Source organism: Arachis stenosperma, chromosome 3, assembly GCF_014773155.1.
Source record: "Arachis stenosperma cultivar V10309 chromosome 3, arast.V10309.gnm1.PFL2, whole genome shotgun sequence".
NCBI classification, from domain to species: domain Eukaryota; kingdom Viridiplantae; phylum Streptophyta; class Magnoliopsida; order Fabales; family Fabaceae; genus Arachis; species Arachis stenosperma.
The window spans coordinates 32714159-32734215 of NC_080379.1; positions in this window are offsets into that span (position 1 = coordinate 32714159).

The window sequence follows — 20057 nt, forward strand, 5'->3', positions numbered from 1 at the left end:
AAACTCTAGAATTCATCTTCAAGAATTTCGAAAAAAAAAATACTAATCTAAGCAACAAGATGAAACCGTCAGTTGTCCAGCCTAAACAATCCCGGGCAATAACACCAAAAATTTGATGTTGTTTGCGGATCTTGGCACGATGTTACCAAAGGCTTGCTCAAAACTAGAACAATCCCCGGCAACGGCGCCAAAACTTGGTGCGCGAAATTGTGAACTATACTTTTTCACAACTCTCATAATCCCTGGTAATGGCTCCAAAAACTTGGTGCGCTCAATACCATGGCATACACAACTTCGCACAACTAACCAGCAAGTGCACTGGGTCGTCCAAGTAATAAACCTTACGTGAGTAAGGGTCGATCCCGGAGATTGTTAGTATTGAAGCAAGCTATGGTCATCTTGTAAATCTTAGTCAGGCAAACTCAGATATATGGTGATGAATGAAAATACATAAAAGATAAAGATAGTGATACTTATGTAATTCATTGGTAGGAACTTCAGATAAGCGCATGAAGATGCCTTCCCTTCCGTCTCTTGCTTTCCTACTGTCTTCATCCAACCCTTCTTACTCCTTTCCATGGCAAGCTCGTATAGGGTCTCACTGTTGTCAGCAGCTACCTCCCATCCTCGCAGTGAAAGCTAATGCACATACTCTGTCACAGTGCTGCCAATCACCGGTGTGGTTCCTCCTACCGGAATAGAATAACTCTTTTGCGTCTGTCACTAACGCCCAGTAGGTACAGGTTTGAAGCACGTCACAGTCATTCAGTCATTGAATCCTACTCAGAATACCACAGACAAGGTTAGACCTTCCGGATTCTCTTGAATGCTGCCATCAGTTCTTGCCTATACCACGAAGACTCTGATCTCACGGAATGGTTGGCTCGTTTGTCAGGCGAGCACTCGGTTGTCAGGCGATCAACCATGCATCGTGCAATCAGGAATCCAAGAGATATTCACCAAGCCTCAAATGCTTGTAGAACAAGAGTGGTTGTCAGTCACTTTGTTCATGAGTGAGAATGGTGATGGGCGTCAATCATCACCTTCATCATGTTGAAGAACAAGTGATATCTTGGATAAAGAACAAGCGGAATTTGAATGGAAGAACAATAGTAATTGCATTAATACTCGAGGTACAGCAGAGCTCCACACCTTAATCTATGGTGTGTAGAAACTCCACCGTTGAAAATACATAAGCATAAGGTCTAGGCATGGCCGAATGGCCAGCCTCCCAATGATCTAAGAACTAAAATGTCCAAAGATGATCTAGAGATCTCAAAGTGATCAAAAGATTTCTATACAATAGTAAAAGGTCCTACTTATAAGAAACTAGTAGCTAGGGTGTACAGAAATGAGTAAATGACATAAAAATCCTCTTCCGGGCCCACTTGGTGTGTGCTTGGGCTGAGCAATGAAGCAATTCGTGTAGAGACTCTTCTTGGAGTTAAACGCCAGCTTTGGTGCCAGTTTGGGCGTTTAACTCCCATTTGGGTGCCAGTTCCAGCGTTTAACGCTGGGATTCCTTGAGGTGACTTTGAACGCCGGTTTGGGCCATCAAATCTTGGGCAAAGTATGAACTATTATATATTGCTGGAAAGCCCAGGATGTCTACTTTCCAACGCCGTTGAGAGCGCGCCAATTGGGCTTCTATAGCTCCAGAAAATCCGCTTCGAATGCAGGGAGGTCAGAATCCAACAGCATCTGCAGTCCTTTTTGGTCTCAGGATCAGATTTTTGCTCAGGTCCCTCAATTTCAGCCAGAAAATACCTGAAATCACAGAAAAACACACAAACTCATAGTAAAGTCCAGAAAAGTGAATTTTAATTAAAAACTAATAAAAATATACTAAAAACTAACTATATCATATAAAAAACATACTAAAAACAATGCCAAAAAGTGTACAAATTATCCGCTCATCACTAACTATCCCCTCAAAATATCTAAAAATCTAGAAAATGAGCTAAAAAGTCCTTAACCCTTGTTCCTTTGGTCTTCTTAAGCTTTTCCCGCCAAGGCATTTCCCCAAAATGGGATTCCCAACTACCTCCACGCCTAAGTCACGTGGCTCTTTAAAAAAATCACATTCGAACATCGGCGCGCACGCGCAATGTACGCGCGCGCGCCACCGAAGCATCTTATAATGTGCGCGGAGGCGTGATGTACGCGTGCGCGCCCATGAAGATCATGGCTTAGCCGCTACGCAAGCCGGCTCGTGGCTTGGCTCTTGGCTTCGACTTCTAGTTGCTCTATCCACGCGGACGCGTCAAGTGCGCGCACGCGCCCATGCTGAGATTTCCAAGGCTCAATTCTCATGCTCCTTTCCTTTGCACCCGTCCTCCTTCTCTCTTCCGGTCCATCCCTGCCCTATATTCTGAAACCACTTAACACACAGGTCACGGCATCGAATGGCATCAAGAGAAGATTAGAAATATATCTATTTTAGTGCAAAATAAGCATGTTTTCATCCATGGGGCAAAATTAGGAAAGGAACACAAAGTCTTGTATTTTCATATAGAAAGCGTGTGGAATCATTGATAAAACCCCTGAAATCAACACAAGATAAACCCTCAAAATGGGGTTTATCAACCTCCCCACACTTAAATTCTAGCATGTCCTCATGCTTAGAGAAATGCAAAAGAAACACAGAAGACTGAGGGATCATAAAAGTATAAGACTCATGAAGTGCAACCAACTTATATGAATGCAACTATGACTAGTGCTATTATCTACTTGGTTAGGAACAAATCAACCTTCCTATGATATATGCAAGCATATGGGATACGATGGTGGTCAATGTATAGGACTTACCAATTTTAAGCATCAAATGCAATATATGCAACCTTGCATGAGGAATGCTCATGAGAGCCGGAAATCAAGGAATTGAGCATCGAACCCTCACCGGAAGTGTTTGCACTCTAGTCGCTCGGTGTTTGGGGTTGATTCACTCAATTCTCCCCTAATCATGCTTTCCAAGATTTGTTTTTCTTCTAACAATCAACAATTATTCAATGCATGCACACAATTATCATGGGGTCTTTTCTTTAGGTTGTAATGGGGCTAGGGTTAAGGTAGGATGCATATTTGGTCAAGTGAGCTTGAAATTTGAATCTTTGATAGGCTTAGACTTCCCACCTAACCTATGACATCCTATACAATTAAGTTCTAACCTAACTACCCATTCTTCACCTTTCCACATACTCATGCATTCCCTTTTCATTTCACAACACATATGCATTGACTTTTATTTGAGCATTATTTTGGGGCATTTTGTCCCCCCTTTTTTTCTCTTTTTTTTCCATATTGTTTTTTTTTCCTTTTCTTTTTTTTTTCTTTTTTTTTCTTTTTTTTTCTTTCTTCCTATATACAAGAGCATCAATGCATAAGGTTTTACAATTGATCAATACCTGAGCATGTACCCAATTTCCAAAAATTTCAATAAAGATACAGAACTACCCTTTTATTCACCCAATGTCCCAAGGTTCTCACACTTGAATGATACTCACACACACTAGCCTAAGCTAATCAAAGATCCAAATTAAGGACATTTATTGTTTTTCGCTTTAAGGCTTGTAATGTGCTAAATTAAGAACAAAGTGGGTTAATCGTAGGCTCAAATTTGGCTAACAAAGGAAGATAAAAGGTAAGGCCATTTGAGTAAGTGAGCTAATGAAATGATGACCTCAATCATATAAATGCATGAATACACAAAATAACAGATATAAAGAATCAAACAAATCAAGGGTCACACTCATAGAGAGAAAATAATTGCACACAAGAAGGACAGTAGGTGACTATAAGATGTAGCCACAAACAAGGCTCAAAGCTTACTAGCTTGTGTTCTTAACTCAAAATCCATGTTCCAAAATATAATTCTTCATGCAAATTTGGCATCAAAGTATTTAAAATTGGCAATGCCACGGTTGCCCCAAAGTATTGGTTTCCTAAGAAAGAGTTTCATTGTTCCAACCAAGTAAACTTATCATGCAAATGGTGTCAACTAAGACCTAATCATGCAACCTATCCTAATTACAAAGGAGTTCAAGGAACAAGAATTTATTCGGATGTTACCTACGGAGATCGGTCGGCCGACCTCCCCACACTTAAAACTTAGCACGGTCCTCCGTGCTATAGGTTAGGCACAATGGGTGGTCGAGTCCCGAGTGTCCCTCATCTCCAATGTCATCGCTATCTCCGCTTGAAGTTGCGGTGGATGTGGAGATATCTGGTTCCTCCATAGGTGGGGTGACTACGCTTAGAAGTTTTTTCACATGAGCATATCAGCGTTGGTTACGCCTCTCATAACGGTCCAACTTCTTGTGAAGGTCTTCAAGGCGTTGGGTGGCTGATTTTTTTGGTGTAGATGATGTGGTAGTGTTGCGAGTTGGTGTTGGTAGTCCAATGTCCTTGGTGAATTCCGGAGGCTTGAGGCACCTCTTGGTCGGAATAACATCGCCTTCGACCGGAATTGAGGTTCTCCTATCCTTAGCCTCTCGGTTGACGCCGGCCTTTGCAACTAATTCAGTCACCATAGCGGGGAATGGTAGATTTCCCTTGGCATGAATGCGCCCCATGGATTGGCGAATGGCATGCGAAATGTCGACCGGTTTCTCGGTTAAGATGCACCATATCAATAAGGCAAGTTCGGCGATAATGGATGACCCATGGGTGCTTGGGAGCACGTAGTGAGCTAGAATTTGGGCCCATGCCATGGCTTCTTGAGTGAGGTGGCGGACATCTAAACCCTTTGGTCTTTGCTTTATGGTCCCCCGAATCCAATATGCGTCGGGTAAAGTGGTGCACGAAATTGCAATAACACTTTTGCAATCCCGCACAACTAACCAGCAAGTGCACTGGGTCGTCCAAGTAATACCTTGCGTGAGCAAGGGTCGATCCCACGGAGATTGTCGGCTTGAATCAAGCTATGGTTATCTTGTAAATCTTAGTCAGGATATCAGAAATTATCAGGATTGATTGTGAAAAGCAAAAGAACATGAAATGGTTACTTGTTTTGCAGTAATGGAGAATAGGTTGAGGTTTGGAGATGCTCCATCTTCTGAATTTCTGCTTTCCTACTGTCTTCTTCATCAAACACGCAAGTCTCCTTCCATGGCAAGCTGTGTGTAGGGTTTCACCGTTGTCAGTGGCTACCTCCCATCCTCTCATTGGAACGATTCCTAATGCCCTGTCACGGCACGGCATTCCATATGTCGGTTCTCAATCAGACCGGAGTAGAATCCAGTGATTCTTTTGGCGTCTGTCACTAACGCCCCGCCTTCAGGAGATTGAAGCACGTCACAGTCATTCAGTCATTGAATCCTACTCAGAATACCACAGACAAGGTTTAGACCTTCCGGATTCTCTTGAATGCCGCCATCAATCTAGCTTATACCACGAAGATTCCGATAAAAGAATCCAAGAGATAACTACTTAATCTAAGGTAGAACAGAGGTGGTTGTCAGGCACATGTTCATAGTTGAGAATGATGATGATTGTCACTGATCATCACATTCATCCGGATTAAGAACAAGTATTATCTTAGAATGGAAGCAAGCATGATTGAATGAGAAACAGTAGTAATTGCATTAATCCATCAAGACACAGCAGAGCTCCTCACCCCCAACCATGGGGTTTAGAGACTCATGCTGTGGAAGAAAAGGTGTACAATGTCATAAGGTCGCATTCCGTACTGATTACAAAGTCAAAAGGTCCTATAAGTAAAACTAGTATCCTAAGGTTTACAGAAATGAGTAAATGACAGAAAAATCCACTTCCGGGCCCACTTGGTGTGTGCTTGGGCTGAGCATTGAAGCTTTTATGTGTAGAGACGTTTTCTGGAGTTAAACGCCAGTTCTCATGCCAGTTTGGGCGTTTAACTCCAAGTTTTATGCCAGTTCCGGCGTTTAACGCTGGAATTTCTGAGGCCGGTTTGCTACGCAGGTTTGGGCCATCAAATCTTAGGCAAAGTATGGACTATTATATATTGCTGGAAAGCCCTGGATGTCTACTTTCCAACGCCGTTAAGAGCGTGCCAATTGGGCTTCTGTAGCTCCAGAAAATCCGATTCGAGTGCAGGGAGGTCAGAATCCAACAGCATCTGCAGTCCTTTTCAGTCTCTGGATCAGATTTTTGCTCAGAACCTTCAATTTCAGTCAGAAAATACCTGAAATCACAGAAAAACACACAAACTCATAGTAAAGTCCAGAAAAGTGAATTTTAATTAAAAACTAATAAAAATATACTAAAAACTAACTAAAAGATACTAAAAACATACTAAAACAATGCCAAAAAGTGTACAAATTATCCGCTCATCACAACACCAAACTTAAATTGTTGCTTGTCCCCAAGCAACTGAAAATCAAAATAGGATAAAAAGAAGAGAATATACTATAGATTCCAAAATATCAAAGAAACATAGTTCCAATTAGATGAGCGGGACTAGTAGCTTTTTGCCTCCGAACAGTTTTGGCATCTCACTCTATCCTTTGAAGTTCAGAATGATTGGCATCTATGAGAACTCAGAACTCAGATAATGTTATTGATTCTCCTAGTTAAGTATAATGATTCTTGAACATAGCTAATATATGAGTCTTGGCTGTGGCCCAAAGCACTCTGTCTTCCAGTATTACCACCGGATACACACATGCCACAGACACATAATTGGGTGAACCTTTTCAGATTGTGACTCAGCTTTGCTAAAGTCCCCAATTAGAGGTGTCCAGGGTTCTTAAGCACACTCTTGTTGCCTTGGATCACAACTCTATTTCTTTTCTTTTTCTTTTTCTTTTCTCTTTTTTTTTTTCGAGAATTTTTTTTTTTGTATTCACTGCTTTTTCTTGCTTCAAGAATCAATTTGATGATTTTTCAGATCCTCAATAACAGTTCTCTTTCTCCTCATTCTTTCAAGAGCCAACAAATTTAACATTCTTAAAAACAACAAATTCAAGAGACATATGCACTATTCAAGCATTCATTCAGAAAACAAAAAGTATTGTCACCACATCAAACTAATTCAACTAGTTTCAGAGATAAATTTTGAAACCCTGTACTTCTTGTTCTTTTGTGATTAAAGCATTTTTCTTTTAAGAGAGGTGATGGATTCATAGGACATTCATAACTTTAAGGCATAACTTTAATTTTATTAATTATGAATTAAAAACAAGACTCAAAAATAGATATAGAATGAGACTAGAAAAACGAAAAATAAAAACAAAATAAAGGAAAAAAAACGAAAAACAGAGGCTCCTAATGATAGAGGTTTTCACAGAGTTAGGACTCAACAACCTTGATTTTGAGAAGTGGATGCTCCCTCAGCTTGAGAGGAGAGCTTTTGGCGTTTCATCTCTTGTATTTCACGCCCCTGCTTCTCTTGTTCCTTCAGCAATTTGCAGAGCATGCAATTCTGATTCTGCTGTTCTTCCTTCAGTTGCTCCATAGTCTCTTGCAGCTTGTTAATAGATGCTTCTAGGCTGGACCAGTAGTCAATTCTTGGGAATTCAGGGAGGAATTCCTGCGCCCTCCTCTTGATGGAGTTGTCTTGCACTTGTCCTTCCATTGACTTCTTGGTGATTGGGTGTTCAATGGGTATGAACTCATCTACTCCCATCTTCACCCCAGCCTCTTTACAGAGCAAGGAAATCAAGCTTGGGTAAGCCAGTTTGGCCTCAGTGGAATTCTTATTTGCAATGGTGTAGATCTCACAAGCAATCACATGATGAACCTCCACTTCTTTTCCAAGCATAATGCAGTGAATCATCACTGCTCTCTTGATGGTGACCTCAGAACGGTTGCTAGTGGGCAATATGGAACGCCCAATAAAGTCTAGCCAACCTCTTGCAATTGGCTTGAGGTCTCCTCTCTTGAGTTGGTTTGGGACACCCTTTGAATTGGTTATCCACTTAGTCCCAGGGAGGCAGATGTCCTCTAGAACTTGATCCAAACCTTTATCTACTCTCACCATCTCCTATTGAAGGAATCAGGATCATCTTGTAGTTGAGGTAGTTTGAAGATTTCTCTTATTTTGTCCAGATGGAAGTACATAACTTTCCTCTGACCATGGTTCTGTGGGTATGGTAAGCGGTTCCAGTCATTCTTTGCTTATCTGTTAGCCACAGATTTGAGTAGAATTCCTGAACCATGTTCCTTCCAACCTTTGTCTCAGGATTGGTCAGAACTTCCCAACCTCTGTTTCGAATTTGCTCTTGGATCTCCGGATATTCATCTTCTTTCAGATCAAATTTAACTTCCGGGATCACTGACCTCAGACCCATTATTTTGTGATAATGGTCTTCATGTTCTTTGGTTAAGAACTTCTCTTCATTCCAAAGATTCTTTGGATTAGTCTCTTTCTTTCCTCTTGAGTTGGTTTGTTTTCCCTTGGGAGCCATGATCTTGATAGATCTTAGCTTAGTGATCACAGAAAAGCACACCAAACTTAGAGGTTTTGCTTGTCCTCAAGCAAAAAGAATAGAAAGAAGAGAAGAGAGAGAGAGAGAGAGGAAATTCGAATGGTGTGAGGAAGGAGGGGTGAGGAACGTTCATTTATAGAGTGGGGGGAGGAGAATTTCGAAAACAAAAGAGAGATTTGAAAGGAAATTTGAAAAGATTTTGAAAAAATTTGAGAAAAGGGTGAGTTTTTGAAGAAGATTTGGGATTATTTTGAAATAGATTTGAAGAATGGTTTTGATTTGTGAAGATTTGAAAGTGAATGATGAAAGGTTGAAGTGCATTTATGTAGAAGATTATGGTTAAAAAGAGGAAAGTTTGAAAAAATTTGAGTTGAAAACAAAAATGTGGTCCCCCCACCTTTCTGGCGTTAAACGCCCAGAATGGCACCCATTCTGGCGTTTAACGCCCACTTGGCACCCTTATTGGGCGTTTAACGCCCAGCCAGGTACCCTGGCTGGCGTTAAACGCCAGAAAACCTTCCTCACTGGGCGTTTTTCTGAACGCCCAGTGATGCTGCACACCTGGCGTTAAACGCCCAGAATGGTACCCATTCTGGCGTTTAACGCCCAAAATGGTACCATTACTGGCGTTAAACGCCCAGAATGGTACCCATTCTGGCGTTTAACGCCCAAAATGCACCTTACTGGCGTTTTTTCGCCAGTAAGCTCATTTTCTCTGCTTTTTGAGCTGAATCCTTCTGTAACTCTGTGAATTCCTTCATTTTTTTGATATTTGCCTCTGTAAGAACAAATCATACAACCTACTAATGACTGGGTTGCCTCCCAGTAAGCGCTTCTTTACTGTCTTTAGCTGGACTTTCACTGAGAATCACTCTAGTCTCAGTTTTGAGCACTTCTGCTCAAAGTTTCCTTCAAGATAATGTTTGATTCTCTGTCCATTAACAATGAACTTCTTATCAGAATCAATATCCTGAAGCTCAACATATCCATATGGTGACACTCCTGTAATCACATATGGACCCCCCCAACGGGATTTGAGTTTTCCTGGAAACAGTTTGAGCCTAGAGTTGAAGAGCAGAACTTTTTGTCCTGGCTCAAAGACTCTGGTTGACAATTTCCTGTCATGCCATTTCTTTGCCTTTTCCTTATAAATTTTTGCATTTTCAAAGGCATTGAGTCTGAACTCCTCTAGCTCATTCAGCTATAGCAGTCTTTTTTCACCAGCTAACTGTGCATCCATGTTTAGGAATCTGGTTGCCCAGTAGGCTTTATGTTCCAGTTCCACAGGCAAATGGCAGGCCTTCCCATACACCAATTGGTATGGAGAGGTGCCTATAGGAGTCTTGAATGCTGTTCTGTATGCCCACAGAGCATCATCCAAGCTCTTTGCCCAATCCTTTCTTCGGGCCATTACAGTCCGTTCTAGGATTCTTTTTAGTTCTCTGTTAGAGACCTCTGCTTGCCCATTTGTCTGTGGATGATACGGAGTTGCCACTTTGTGGCTAATTCCATATCTGACCATAGCAGAGTATAATTGTTTATTGCAGAAATGAGTGCCCCCATCACTGATTAGCACTCTGGGAACGCCAAATCTGCTGAAAATGTTCTTCTGGAGGAATTTCAGTACGGTCTTAGTATCATTAGTGGGTGTAGCAATTGCTTCTACCCACTTAGATACATAGTCCACTGCCACCAGAATGTAAGTGTTTGAGTATGATGGTGGGAATGGCCCCATGAAGTCAATTCCCCATACATCAAACAGCTCTATCTCTAATATCCCTTGTTGAGGCATGGCATATCCATGAGGCAGGTTACCAGCTCTTTGGCAACTGTCACAGTTACGCACAAACTCTCGGGAATCTTTATAGAGAGTAGGCCAGTAGAAGCCACATTGGAGGACTTTAGTGGCTGTTCGCTCACTTCCAAAATGTCCTCCATACTGTGATCCATGGCAGTGCCATAGGATCCTCTGTGCTTCTTCTCTGGGTACACACCTGCGGATCACTCCGTCAGCACATCTCTTAAAGAGATATGGTTCATCCCAAAGGTAGTACTGGCATCTGAAATTAATTTCTTTTTCTGCATGTAACTGTACTCTTTGGGTATGAACCTCACAGCTTTATAGTTTGCAATGTCTGCAAACCATGGAGCTTCCTGAATGGCAAATAATTGCTCATCTGGGAAAGTCTCAGAAATCTCAGTAGAAGGGAGGGACGCCCCAACTACTGGCTCTATTCTGGACAGATGATCAGCTACCTGATTCTCTGTCCCTTTTCTGTCTCTTATTTCTATATCAAACTCTTGCAGAAGCAACACCCATCTGATAAGCCTGGGTTTTGAATCCTGCTTTGTGAGTAAGTATTTAAGAGCAGCATGGTCAGTGTACACAATCACTTTGGATCCTACTAGGTAGGATCTAAACTTGTCAATGGCATAAACCACTGCAAGTAATTCTTTTTCTGTGGTTGTGTAATTCTTCTGTGCATCATTTAGAACACGGCTGGCATAATAAATGACATGCAGAAGTTTATTATGCCTCTGTCCCAACACTGCACCAATGGCATGATCACTGGCATCACACATTAATTCAAATGGTAATGCCCAATCTGGTGCAGAGATAACTGTGCTGTGACCAGCTTAGCTTTCAGGGTCTCAAATGCCTGCAGACACTCATTATCAAAGATAAATGGAGTGTCAGCAGCTAGCAGATTACTCAGAGGTTTGGCGATTTTCGAAAAATCCTTGATAAACCTTCTGTAAAATCCTGCATGTCCCAGAAAGCTTCTGATTGCCTTAACATTGGCAGGTGGTGGTAATTTTTCAATTACCTCTACCTTTGCCTTATCCACCTCTATTCCCCTGCTTGAAATTTTGTGCCCAAGGACAATTCCTTCAGTCACCATAAGTGACATTTCTCCCAGTTTAAAACCAGGTTAGTCTCTTGGCATCTTTTCAGGACAAGTGATAGGTGGTTAAGACAGGAGCTAAATGAGTCTCCATATACTGAGAAGTCATCCATGAAGACTTCCAGAAATCTCTCTACCATATCTGAGAAGATAGAGAGCATGCACCTTTGGAAGGTTGCAGGTGCATTGCACAGACCAAAAGGCATTCTCCTATAGGCAAACACGCCTGAAGGGCAGGTGAATGCTGTTTTCTCTGGTCCTGAGGGTCTACTGCAATTTGGTTGTAGCCTGAATAGCCATCCAAAAAGCATAATAATCATGGCCAGCTAGTCTTTCTAGCATTTGGTCTATGAATGGTAAGGAAAATGATCCTTTCTGGTGGCTGTATTGAGCCTTCTGTAGTCAATACACATGCCACCCTGTGACTGTCCTTGTGGGAACCAGTTCATTTTTTTCATTATGAACCACTGTCATGCCTCCCTTTTTGGGAACAACTTGGACAGGGCTCACCCAGGGGCTATCAGAAATAGGATAAATGATCCCAGCCTCTAGTAATTTAGTGACCTCTTTCTGCACACTTCCTTCATGGCTGGATTTAGCCTCTCTGTGGTTGAACCACTGGTTTGGCATTATCCTCCAACAGGATCTTGTGCATGCATCTAGCTGGGCTAATGCCCTTAAGATCACTTATGGACCACCCAAGAGCTGTCTTGTGTGTCCTTAGCACTTGAATCAGTGCTTCCTCTTCCTGTGAATTTAAAGCAGAGCTTATAATCACTGGAAAAGTGTCACCTCTCCAGAAATGCATATTTCAAGGATGATGGTAATGGTTTGAGTTCAGGCTTGGGAGGCTTATCCTCCTCCTGAGGAATTTTCGAAAATTCCTTTACTTCCTCTAGTTCTTCTTGATCAGGTTGAGCATCTTTGAAGATGTCTTCAAGCTCTGATTCTAGGCTTTCAGCCATATTGATCTCTTCTACCAGAGAATCAATAATGTCAACGTCCATGCAGTCTTCTGGTGTGTCTGGATGCTGTATAGCTTTCACGGCATTCAACTTGAACTCATCCTCATTGACTCTCAGGGTTACTTCCCCTTTATGTACATCAATGAGAGTTCGTCCAGTTGCTAGGAAAGGTCTTCCTAGAATGAGAGTTGCACTTTTGTGCTCCTCCATTTCCAGCACCACAAGTCAGTTGGAAAGGCAAATGGCCCAACCTTGACAATCATGTCCTCTATTATGCCTGATGGTGTTTAATGGAACCATCAGCAAGTTGGAGGCATATCCTGGTTGGTTTGACTTCTCCAGTCAACCCAAGCTTTCTGATAGTGGATGCAGGTATTAGATTGATGCTTGCTCCAAGATCACATAGGGCTATCTTGGTGCAGGCGCCTTCTAATGTGCAGGGTATCATAAAGCTTCCAGGATCTTGAAGCTTTTCTGGTAAGCTTTTCAAAATGACTGCACTGCATTCTTCAGTGAGAAACACTTTTTCAGTTTCTCTCCAATTCTTCTTATGGCTTAAGATCTCTTTCATGAACTTAGCATAAGAGGGTATTTGCTCAAGTGCCTCTGCAAACGGAATCTTTATTTCAAGAGTCCTTAGATAGTCTGCAAAGCGGGCAAATTGCTTATCCTGTTCCGCTTTGCGGAGTTTCTGAGGATAAGGCATCTTGGCTTGATATTCTTCAACCTTAGATGCTGCAGGTTTATTCCTTACAGAAATGGTTGAAGAGGCCTTGTTAGGGGGATAATCATCAGAGCTCTCAGGTGCCTGATTCTCCTTGGGCGTTTGAACGCCAGGAGTGGATGAAGTTTGGGCGTTAAACGCCAACTTCTCCCCCTTTTCTGGCATTTGAACGCCAGAACTGGGCAGGGAATGGGCGTTTAACGCCAGCTTTCCTCCCTGTTCTGGCGTTTGAACGCCAGTATTGGGCAAGGAATGGGCGTTTAACGCCAACTTTCCTTCCCTTTCTGGCGTTTGAACGCCAATAATATTCCTCTCTGGGCTCTTACTGTCCTCAGAGGGATTTTGAATAGTGGCTTGGTCATCCTCTGTCAACTGTTCCTTAATTGACTTCTTGCTCTTTTGAGCAGTGGCATTCAGTGTTTTCCCACTCCTCAGTTGAACTGCTTGACATTCTTCTGTTATTTGTTTAGATATTTGCTGTTTTGCTTGATTCAACTGCAGTTCTATGCTCTTGTTAGCAACCTTAGTATCATGGAGCATTTCTTTAAATTCTGCTAACTGTTCTGTCATCAGGAGCAATTGTTGATTAAGCTCATTCATCTGTTCTTGAGGATCAGGATCATTGACTACTGCCATGACCTCTTCTTGTGGAACGAATTCCTTGCTAGAATATAAGTATTGGTTTCTAGCAACAATGTCTATAAGCTCTTGGGCTTCTTCAATTGTCTTTCTCATGTGTATAGATCCACCAGCTGAGTGGTCTAAAGACATCTGAGCTTTGTCTGTAAGCCCATAGTAGAAGATGTCTAACTGTACCCACTCTAAAAACATTTCAGAGGGGCATTTTCTGAGCATACCTCTATACCTCTCCCAGGCATCATAAAGGGATTCATTATCCTCTTGTTTAAAGCCTTGGATGTCCAGCCTTAGCTGCGTCATCCTTTTTGGAGGGTAAAAATGATTCAGGAATTTTTCTGATAACTGTTTCCATGTCTTTATGCTTGCTGTAGGTTGGTTATTCAACCACCTTTTTGCTTGATCTTTTACAGCAAATGGAAACAGTAACAGTCTGTAGACATCCTGATCTACCTCTTTATCATGTATTGTGTCAGCAATTTGTAAGAACTGTGCCAGAAACTCAGTAGGTTCTTCCTCTGGAAGACCGGAATACTGGCAATTTTGCTGCACTATGATATGAGTTGAGGGTTTAGCTCAAAGCTGCTTGCTTTGATGGGAGGTACACAGATGCTACTCCCATATGCAGCTGTATTGGGGTTGGCATAGGACCCCAGAGTCCTTCTGGACTGGTTAATTCCACTTAAGTCCATAATGGACAAAAGGGAAATGATAACAATTGCAAAGAGATAAATTTTGTTTGTTTTTTTTTTTGAAATAACCGAAAAATAAAAATAAAAACAAAAAGGAAATTTAAAATAAAAATTCGAAAGTCAAAAGGAAAATAAAATAAGATTTCGAAAATTAGAAAGAAAATAAGATCAAAGCAAATTGAGAACTGAATCAATTAGTTAATTAAAAAGATTTTGAAAACAGCAATTAAGAAGATATGATTGAAAAGTTTTTATGAAAAAGATTTGATTTTTTTAAAAAGAGGAAAGAGAAAAACACAAAATGACACCAAACTTAAAATTTTAGAAAATCAAACACTATTTTTTCGAAAATTTTAAAGGAAAAACACAAAGGGGACACCAAACTTAGAACTTTTATGAATCAAAAAGGGACTAAGAGCATGCAAAAATCGAAAATCAAAAAGAAAAACAAAAGCATGCAAATGACACCAAACTTAAAATATGAAACTAGACTCAACTAAAAGACTCTAAACCAACAAAAATAAAACAGTCCTAATCTAAGCAATAAGACAAGCCGTCAGTTGTCCAAACTCGAACAATCCTCGGCAACGGCGCCAAAAACTTGGTGCACGAAATTGCAATAACACTTTTGCAATCCCGCACAACTAACCAGCAAGTGCACTGGGTCGTCCAAGTAATACCTTGCATGAGCAAGGGTCGATCCCACGGAGATTGTCGGCTTGAATCAAGCTATGGTTATCTTGTAAATCTTAGTCAGGATATCAGAAATTATCAGGATTGATTGTGAAAAGCAAAAGAACATGAAATGGTTACTTGTTTTGCAGTAATGGAGAATAGGTTGAGGTTTGGAGATGCTCCATCTTCTGAATTTCTGCTTTCCTACTGTCTTCTTCATCAAACACGCAAGTCTCCTTCCATGGCAAGCTGTGTGTAGGGTTTCACCGTTGTCAGTGGCTACCTCCCATCCTCTCATTGGAACGATTCCTAATGCCCTGTCACGGCACGGCATTCCATATGTCGGTTCTCAATCAGACCGGAGTAGAATCCAGTGATTCTTTTGGCGTCTGTCACTAACGCCCCGCCTTCAGGAGATTGAAGCACGTCACAGTCATTCAGTCATTGAATCCTACTCAGAATACCACAGACAAGGTTTAGACCTTCCGGATTCTCTTGAATGCCGCCATCAATCTAGCTTATACCACGAAGATTCTGATAAAAGAATCCAAGAGATAACTACTTAATCTAAGGTAGAACAGAGGTGGTTGTCAGGCACATGTTCATAGTTGAGAATGATGATGATTGTCACTGATCATCACATTCATCCGGATTAAGAACAAGTATTATCTTAGAATGGAAGCAAGCATGATTGAATGAGAAACAGTAGTAATTGCATTAATCCATCAAGACACAGCAGAGCTCCTCACCCCCAACCATGGGGTTTAGAGACTCATGCTGTGGAAGAAAAGGTGTACAATGTCATAAGGTCGCATTCCGTACTGATTACAAAGTCAAAAGGTCCTATAAGTAGTAAACTAGTATCCTAAGGTTTACAGAAATGAGTAAATGACAGAAAAATCCACTTCCGGGCCCACTTGGTGTGTGCTTGGGCTGAGCATTGAAGCTTTTATGTGTAGAGACGTTTTCTGGAGTTAAACGCCAGTTCTCATGCCAGTTTGGGCGTTTAACTCCAAGTTTTATGCCAGTTCCGGCGTTTAACGCTGGAATTTCTGAGGCCGGTTTGCTACGCAGGATTGGGCCATCAAATCTTGGGCAAAGTATGGACTATTATATATTGCTGGAAAGCCCTGGATGTCTACTTTCCAACGCCGTTGAGAGCGTGCCAATTGGGCTTCTGTAGCTCCAGAAAATCCGCTTCGAGTGCAGGGAGGTCAGAATCCAACAGCATCTGCAGTCCTTTTCAGTCTCTGGATCAGATTTTTGCTCAGAACCTTCAATTTCAGTCAGAAAATACCTGAAATCACAGAAAAACACACAAACTCATAGTAAAGTCCAGAAAAGTGAATTTTAATTAAAAACTAATAAAAATATACTAAAAACTAACTAAAAGATACTAAAAACATACTAAAACAATGCCAAAAAGTGTACAAATTATCCGCTCATCATAAAGCAATTACGCGGAGGATCGCGCTCCAATCGAACGCACGATCATCGCATGTTGCCAAGACTTCTTGGTAGGCATCATATCCATCCGTCAACGGCCCAATCCCAAGGACTTCTCGGATGGTTTCCACTGTGACTGACACTTGCTTTCGGCGCACAAATATTGATGTGAGAAGGGGTGAGTGGTAGTTGGAGTAGAATTCCACCACCCATGAGAGATTGGCCTCCTTTGGTTGCCTCAAGAGGAACCTCCATTGCCTCCGGTCAATGTGTGGCATCACAATCGGAGTGAGGTGAGCCGGTAGGACTAGAAGGGGGCCGTCCATTTTTTTGTTGCAAAAGTGGGATCCTTGGTCACTTATGATTGCTCTTGGGGAGCCAAAGCGACAAATGATATTGTTCCTCATAAAAGAATAAACAACATGAGCGTCATCCGTTCGGGTGGGGATTGCCTCCACCTATTTTGACACATAATCGACGGCTAACAAGATGTAGAGAAAGCCATTGGAATTTGGAAATGGTCCCATGAAGTCGATTCCCCATACATCAAAGATTTCACAAAAAAGCATATTTTGTTGGGGGATTTCGTCCTTCTTAAAAATATTTCCAAACCGAATGCATTGGGGACAAGATTTGCAATGGAGAGAAGAATCTTTGAGAAGGGTTGGCCACCAAAATCCACAATCAAGGACCTTTCTTGCCGTTCTTTGGGGGCCGTAGTGGCCACCTCCTTCGGAAGCATGGCAAGCGTCCAAGATTGCTTGGAATTCGGTTTGAGGTATGCACCGTCGTACTATTTGGTCCGCTCCACACCTCCACAAATAGGGATCATCCCAAACATAGTATTTGGATTCGCTTTTTAGCTTATCCTTTTGGTGTTTGTTGAGATTGGGAGGGAAAGTGCGTGAAACCAAGTAGTTTGCTATTGGGGCATACCAAGGAACTACTTCCGAGATTGCGTGCAAAGCATCTAAAGGAAAGGAGTCATTGATAGGAGTGGTGTCGCCTTTTGTGTGTTCGAGGCGACTTAGATGGTCCGCCACTAGGTTTTGGGAACCACTCCTATCCTTGATCTCCAAGTCAAATTCTTGTAACAAAAGCACCCAACGAATTAATCTCGGTTTTGATTCCTTTTTGGCCAACAAATACTTTAGTGCCGCGTGATCCGAGTACACTACAACCTTGGAACCAAGAAGATAGGCTCGGAACTTGTCCAAAGCAAAAACAATAGCTAGGAGTTCCTTTTCGGTAGTAGTGTAGTTGGATTGGGCTCCGTCTAGTGTTTTGGAGGCATAAGCTATGACATAGGGAATCTTACCCTCGCGTTGTGCTAACGCGGCTCCTATCGCATAATTCGAAGCATCACACATGATTTCAAATGGTTGAGTCCAATTCGGTCTTCGCACAATAGGAGCTTGTGTCAATGCTACTTTAAGTTTGTCATATGCTTCCATACATTCCTTGCTCAGCTCAAATTCAGTGTCCTTTTGTAGTAGTCGAGAGAGAGGTAAGGCCACCTTGCTAAAGTCTTTGATGAATCTCCGGTAGAATCCTGCATGTCCAAGAAAAGAGCGGACTTCCCTCTCGGAGGAGGGGTAAGGTAAACTAGATATGACATTTATTTTTGCCGGATCTACGGAGATGCCTTCTTTTGAGACTATGTGTCACAAAATAATGCCTTGTTTGACCATGAAATGACATTTTTCAAAATTTAAGACAAGGTTTGTTTTGGTGCATCTCTCTAAAACTTTTTCAAGGTTACCTAAGCAATGCTCAAATGAATCACCGTACACACTAAAGTCGTCCATGAAAACTTCCATACATTGCTCTAGAAAGTCCGCAAATAAGCTCATCATGCATCTTTGAAACGTTGCCGGTGCATTGCATAGGCCAAATGGCATACGCTTGTAAGCATATGTTCCAAAGGGGCAAGTAAATGTGGTTTTTTCTTGGTCCTCTAGAGCAATGTGAATTTGGAAGTAACCGGAGTAACCATCAAGAAAGCAATAATATGATTTACCGGCTAATCGATCAAGCATTTGATCAATGAATGGTAGTGGGAAGTGATCTTTTCTTGTGGCCGCATTCAACCTTCGGTAGTCTATGCATACTCTCCAAGAATTTTGCACTCTTGTTGCTATAAGTTCACCACTTTTGTTTTTGATTGTTGTCACCCCGGACTTCTTTGACACCACTTGGACCGGGCTTACCCACTCGCTATCCGAGATAGGATAGATGATGTCCGCTTCAAGTAGCTTACTGACTTCTTTTTTCACAACCTCAAGAATGGTTGGATTAAGTCTCCTTTGAGGTTGTCGGACCGGTCTTGCTCCTTCTTCAAGAAATATGCGGTGCTCGCATACTTGGGGGCTTATTCCCACTAGATCCGCCAAACTCCACCCAATTGCCCTTTTGTTTTTCCTCAATACATCTAGCAATTTTTCTTCTTGTTGAGGAGTTAACTCTTTTGCAATTATCACGGAGAGCTTCTGGGCTTCATCAAGATATGAGTACCTTAAGTGGGGTGGTAGTGGCTTCAATTCCATCTTTTTGTCATTCTTTGAAGTTTGAGTTTCCGGATGGTTTGTGTGGTGTGTGGTGTTTAGTTCGCTTGGGCCTTCATTTGCTTCTTCAATCATGTACTTCTCATCTAACTTTGCAAGGTGCACTTCGGCAACCATGTTGTCAATTGGGTCACACCGAAATAGAGAGTGATTCTCCGGTGGATGCTTCATTGCTTCTTCTAGGCTAAAACTTACGATTCTCCCATCTATTTCAAATGAGTAGGTCCCCGAGTAGGCATCTAGCTTAAATCTAGAAGTTCTCAAAAATGGTCTTCCAAGTAGGATAGATGATGCTCTCTCGGTCTCGCTTGATGGCATTTCAAGGACATAGAAGTCAATCGGAAACACCAACCCTTTGATATTCACCAATACGTCTTCCGCAACACCCGTCACGGTTATTATGCTTTTATCCGCTAGGACAAATCTTGCCGTCGACCTTTTTAGTGGTGGCAACTTCAATACCCAGTAGACGGAGAGCGGCATGATGCTAACACATGCTCCGAGGTCACACATACAATCTATAAATTGAACTCCATTAACGGTGCAAGTGACCATACAAGGGCCCGGATCATCACACTTCTCGGGCAATGCTCCCATTAAAGCGAAAATAGAACTCCCCAATGGGATGGTTTTCAATTCAAGAATTCTATCCTTGTTCATGCATAGATCTTTAAGGAATTTTGCATATCTAGGAACTTGATGGATATCATCAAAGAGGGGGATGGTTACCTCGACTTTCTTGAACATTTCTACCATTTTGGGGTCGAGTTCTATGCGCTTTCTAGCTTTCTTTGCAAGTGTTGGAAATGGGAGTGGTTGAGCAATTTCTTCTTCCAAGGTTCTCTTGGCCTTGAGGGTCTCCTTTGTTGGTTGGGCTTCATCCTCAACTATGACTTGTGGTGTATCCTCTTCCACTACCTCTTCTATATCTATTCTCTTCTCATCTTGGGCGGTTGTGATGGGATTTGAGTCCTTTGCTTCCTTCTCTTTTAGTTGTGTTCCGGATCTAAGGGTGATGGCATTGATGCCCCCCTTAGGATTTGG